The 5,516-nt window shown below is 40.8% G+C and overlaps 1 pseudogene; it reads right to left on the bottom strand.

Moving 5' to 3' along the window:
* Positions 1–4,413: 4,413 nt before the first annotated feature.
* LOC132476638 (elongation factor 1-alpha 1-like) lies at positions 4,414–5,171 on the bottom strand (annotated as a pseudogene).
* Positions 5,172–5,516: the final 345 nt, after the last annotated feature.

Below are 5,516 nucleotides of genomic sequence, written 5' to 3'. Positions count from 1 at the left end.
TGGAATATTACTCAGCCATAAAAAGCAACAAAATTGGGTCATTTGTTGAGATGTGGATGGATCTAGAGACTGTAATACAGAGTGAAATAAGTCCGAAAGAGAAAAACAAATATCGTATATTAACACATATATGTGGAACCTAGAAAAATGGTACAGATGAGCAGGTTTGCAGGGCAGAAGTTGAGACACAGATGTAGAGAACAAACGTATGGACACCAAGGGGGGAAAGCCACGGGGGGTGACGGTGGTGGTGTGATGAATTGGGCGATTGGGATTGACATATATACACTGATGTGTATAAAATTGATGACCAATAAGAACCTGCTGTATAAAAAAATAAATAAAATTAAATTTTAAAAAAAGTAGAAACAGGATTAAATAGAAAGTTAAGTGTTATTCTCATTTAAAGTACCATATTAAAAGAATTTTCTCGGAAAAAAAAAACTACAAAACAGTGCTGAGAGGAATTAAAAAGACCTGTATATTAGGAGAGATATACTATGCTCATACACTTGAAGACTCAATATTGTTAATATGTCAGTTCTCCCCAACTTATTGATTCAGTGCAATCCTAATCAGAGTTACAACGATTTACTTCATAAATGTAAAACTTGACTCTCCTTTAAAAGTTTATTAAAGGCAAAGGATCCAGAATAGCCAGAACAATCTTGAAGAAGAACTAAGTTAGAGGACTGATGTCAAGGCTTACTATAAACCTATAGTAATCAAGACAGTAGTATTGGCATAAAGACAAATAGATCAATAGGAAAGAACAGAGTCCAGAAATAGACCCGGACATATATGGTCAATTAATTTTTTGCAAAGGTATCAAGGCAAGGGGGAAAGAAAAGTCTTTTCAATAAATTTATTGAAAAAGTCTTTTCAGTAAATGGATAAACATTTCAACAAACTTAAACTTCAACCCCTACCTCATAACACACTCAAATATTAATATGAGATGAATCAAATATCTAAATGTGTATGCTAAGAGCATAGGTGGAGTAAAGGGAGATTGGTCACAGCCAGGGAAATTGATCAAATAAGGAAATAAATGAAAGAAAATTGGAGTCTGAATTTTCACTGCTGCAGGAGGAATATACCAATATGGAAAGGGAGAAAACTCGAATGAACCATGTGGTGTGTTGGATTAGAATTGGTGGCATTGGTGTGAACTAATGGTCTTCAGTATAGAGAGGTGAATATACAAATCAATACAGAGGTAAAGTAGAGGATAATGTGTGTGTGGAATAAATATATTTCATTCACTAGATCTTTTCACTGCTGAGAGGGCCTCCCACTGACAAATCTGGGACCATTAAATGTCAAAATAAATAATGAGAGCAATGGGTCCTAGCCCAGTGGGTAAAATAGAAATGCAAGAGTCTATAGAAACTTAATAAGTTGATGAATAAACTAAAAGTTTAATGAGAAATGGGATGTTTCCATAGTCTCTAAAAACATCTGAAGGAAACACTTTTTAATTGCAATGGGAAAACAAGTAACTTTAGAGTGGAGAAACTTTGCAGACACCACCTTCATCCTGTGATCAAAGTTAACATCATCAATAACAGGAAAACTGAAATCCTGTGCCACATAATAGGATGCAAAGAGAAGAACACAGCTTCATTTCTGTGATATGCTTGTCAAAGATGCAAGAATTTAATCACGAAGAAACATCAGACAAACCCAAACTGAGAGACATTCTACAAAATAACTGGCTTGTAGTCATCAGAAGTGTCAATATCATGAAAATCAAGGAAAGACTGAGGAATTGTTCCAGATTGAAGGAGACTAAATATACATATCTAAATGCAATGAGTAATTCTGAATTAGAGTCTTCTCCTCAAATGGATATTCCTGGGGAAACTCGTGAAACTTAAATGAGGTCTGAGGATATTGATGCTGATTTCCTGATTTTGATGGCTATACTGTAGTTAGGCAGGAGAATATCCTTACGGGAAGAAAACATATATTAAACATACATATATAGGGTGATGGGACATTGTGCAGGCAACTTATTCTCAAATGATTCAGGAAAAGTCTTTTCTTATTACTTATTTTTTTGTAAGTTTGAGATTATTTCAAGGAAAATATTGTAAGGGGAAAAAGTCTAGTGGAGAGGTGCTATAGAATCACACCACCTTCCTGTGTATGTTTGGCATATACACATGTGCCACCCTACAGCCTCCTCCAGCCAGCTACGACATGGTTGCAGGACCAGCCGTATGAGGAATCAATCTCCCATTTCCTGGAACTGGAAAGACATCGAATGGTGCTTGTTCTTTAAGCCTTCAGAATACAGTATGAGTATTTCTGAAATTCCTTTTTTTGGAACGTAGACTGGGTCACCTCTGAATGAGCTATAACTCTTTTAGAAGGCAGAATGAGTCTCTCTCCACCCCCTTAAGAAGGTGCAGGGGTGAGGCTGAGGAGGATGAACAGATCTAGTTCCTGGTAAAAATAGAATACTCCCAGTTGGTTATAGGCGAAGGCAGCTGTGTTGATTATTCTTCATTTGCACCTTCCTCCTTTCCCCCAAATCCATTCTCGTTCCCTTTCTTCTTTACTTTGTACTCCAGGAGGGCACAGCCTGATCTCTTGCCATCTAGTTTCTACTTGGGTTCTGCCAACAGGAGGTGGGCAGGATGGGAGAGTGGGAGGAGAAATGGGCCATGGTATTTCCTCCTCTGCCCACTCTCTGCACTGGTGTTGCTGCTGTGGTGGTGACGGCATCTCTCCATGATTCCCCCAACTGTTGGAAACCCTCTTCTGTGCTTCTAGCTCTTGCTGGGTTCTGGAAGGGTTCACCCCCTTCTCTCCCCTGGTCCTTTCAGGCCTTGGGGAGGTGATGGCTTTCCAGCAATAAAGAACTAGTTTCCCGCAATGAAAGACAAAACCTAAGCAATATATGATGGACTTAATAAAGAAGCGAAATATTCTGCAGAAGTGGCTACGTTTCCTTCCAAAAGTAGCTTCAAGTTAAGTAATTTTAAGAACTGATTCACTTTCCTTTATGTTAAGCTGTATGGGGAAACTGCGTACAGGGAAGGGACCATGGAGTAGATGGTATGATTGTTCAGTATCTTCAATGCTTCTCCCTGAGGAGGACATGCCCCTGCCCTATGACATGTGACTGTCTCTGGACAATGAAATGGGAGCAGAAGGGATAGTGCCTCTAACTCATCTTGTGAGTCTCTCATTTTTCTTTTTCCTTTGCCGTGAGACCAGAATTGTCCTGAGAGCTGAGTTTGTTACAGAGTCCAAGCTCATACTACTTATCGTATGACAGGCCAATAAATCAAGAGAGAAGTTGCTGGGGCAAGGAATAGTGACTTTATTCAGAAAGCCAGTGGACCAAGATGGTGGACTTGTGTGCCCAAGAACCATCTTGCCCAAATTAGCGGAGGTAGTAAAGTCAAACATTTCCTGGTTCCAGTCAGCCTCCAGAGGGGACGTATTAATTTCTTCCTCCCTGCAGTCATTCACAGGTGGGACTGTTCAGGATGTTTCCTGTGAGCTAAACAAAAGTATTTTAGCTTAACGCTCATTACCTGGGAGGCAGGGTTCCCAGAGATGGGCCATTATGTATCGTTTAAGCTTATAGGCAATATCCCTTTAGTGATCAACTTGTAATAGAATACAAAGATTCTTCCCTATTACAATTCCCCACTGTCAATATCCATCCCACAATCTTGTGGGAAAAGGGACAAAGACTGTTCCGGCTACTTCTGGAGGTGATGAATATTCCTTAGAATCTTTGGCCAGTCCTTTTTTTTCTACCACTATTTGAACCTGATGAAACCCCTTAACGCTTTGTTGTCTAATTTGTGCTTGATCTTGGGATTTTGGTTCCAGTTCCCAAGACATATACTCAATTCCTGTGCTAGTTATTTGAACAAAAGTAAACAAATTGGTTGACCCTTCTCCAGCTACAATGAAACTACCATCTACTTCAGTTGGATGGGTAGACCTGCCGGAGGCAAACACATGAACAGAGGTTGGTATAGTGTCCAAAGTTTTAACATAATTGGCAACTGCTAGGTCTTTTAAAGTATTTATAGATTCTCTCACCTGGGCAGACACCTGGAGTGGCCTACCATACAATACTTCAAAGGGGTTTAATTTAAGCCTGCTTCTGGGAGCCACTGATCTGTAGCAGGGCAACTGGCAAGGCCTTATCCCAAGTTAAATTAGTATTCATTCTCTTGGTTTTTCCTGTTGATTGCAGTCTCCAGGATGAATGTAGTTCCAATGCCTTAATCCAAATCAGGGGATAATTTCCTTAAGGAGGGTTTTAACTAATTAGAAGCTACTGATTTTAAAAACTAAAAATGTAGAACTGCCACATACAAAACAAATGGTTCACAAAACTTTCTCCTTTCCTTCGGAAGGTTTTACAATGCATTGTTATCATTAACCAGTCTTACTATAACTTAAATGGCCAATTGAGACAAACGGTTCTGACACCATTCTTCCACTGATTAAGACTGGGGTGGCAGGTATTGGGGATAACATCCATTTAGCCTTCTGAGCTTTCTGGGCAGACTTGGTGACCTTGCCAGTTCCCACTGCCCTTCTTGTCCACTGCTTTGATGACACCCACAGCAACCATCTGTCATGTCATGAACAGCAAAATGGCCCAGAGGAGGAGAGTCAGAGAAGCTCAACACACATGGGCTTACAGGAACCATGTCAACGATGGCAGTATCACCAGATTTCAGGAATATGGAGCCATCTTCCAGCTTTTTCCCAGAATGATGATCAATCCTCTCCTTCATCCCAGCAGACTTGCAAGCAATGTGAGCTGTGTGACAACCCAGCACAGGTGCGTATCCAAAACTGACTTGGCCTGGATGGTTCAAGGTAATCCCTTGAGCTGCGAAGCCAGCTGCTTCCATTGGCGGGTCATTTTTGCTGTCACCAGCTGCATTGCCACGACGAACATTTTTGACAGACACGTTCTTGACATTGAAGCCCACATTGTTCCCAGGAAGGGCTTTACTCAAAGCTTCATAGTGCATTTCAATAGACTTTACTTCAGTTGTAATGTTGACTGCAGCAAAGGTGACCACCATGCCAGATGTGAGAACAGTCTCCACTGGACCCGCATGGACAATATCAATACCACCAATTTTGTATATGTCCTGGAGGGACAGATGCAAGGAATACATTGGCTGGTATCTTGACAAGTCAGTCTATGGGAGAAGTGATCCGCTTGCCTCAAAGGATATTGCTTTAGGTTATGTGTCCTGACATCCCTTCTTAATGGGATTAGTATTGGCCATGTGTTATTTGCCTTCGCTGGGGTGCTGTGAGCACACACTTCTGGTCTTAACTTTTTGTAGACTTCAGGGGGTGGGGTGTGGGGGGAAGCTCTGTCTCCTTTCCTGGGGTTTTTAGTGTTTGCCAAATTTCTTGAGTCCTGTTCAAACTTTTGCTTTGGTTCCCCTTTTCAAAGGCCTGCCAAGATGCACTAATAAGTATTGCTCTAATTCCAGCATTCCTCCCTCACTGGG

This window comes from Mesoplodon densirostris, chromosome 2, assembly GCF_025265405.1.
Source record: "Mesoplodon densirostris isolate mMesDen1 chromosome 2, mMesDen1 primary haplotype, whole genome shotgun sequence".
NCBI classification, from domain to species: domain Eukaryota; kingdom Metazoa; phylum Chordata; class Mammalia; order Artiodactyla; family Ziphiidae; genus Mesoplodon; species Mesoplodon densirostris.
The sequence above is the reverse complement of the archived record's forward strand: the minus strand, read 5'-3'. Positions and strand labels throughout refer to the sequence as shown.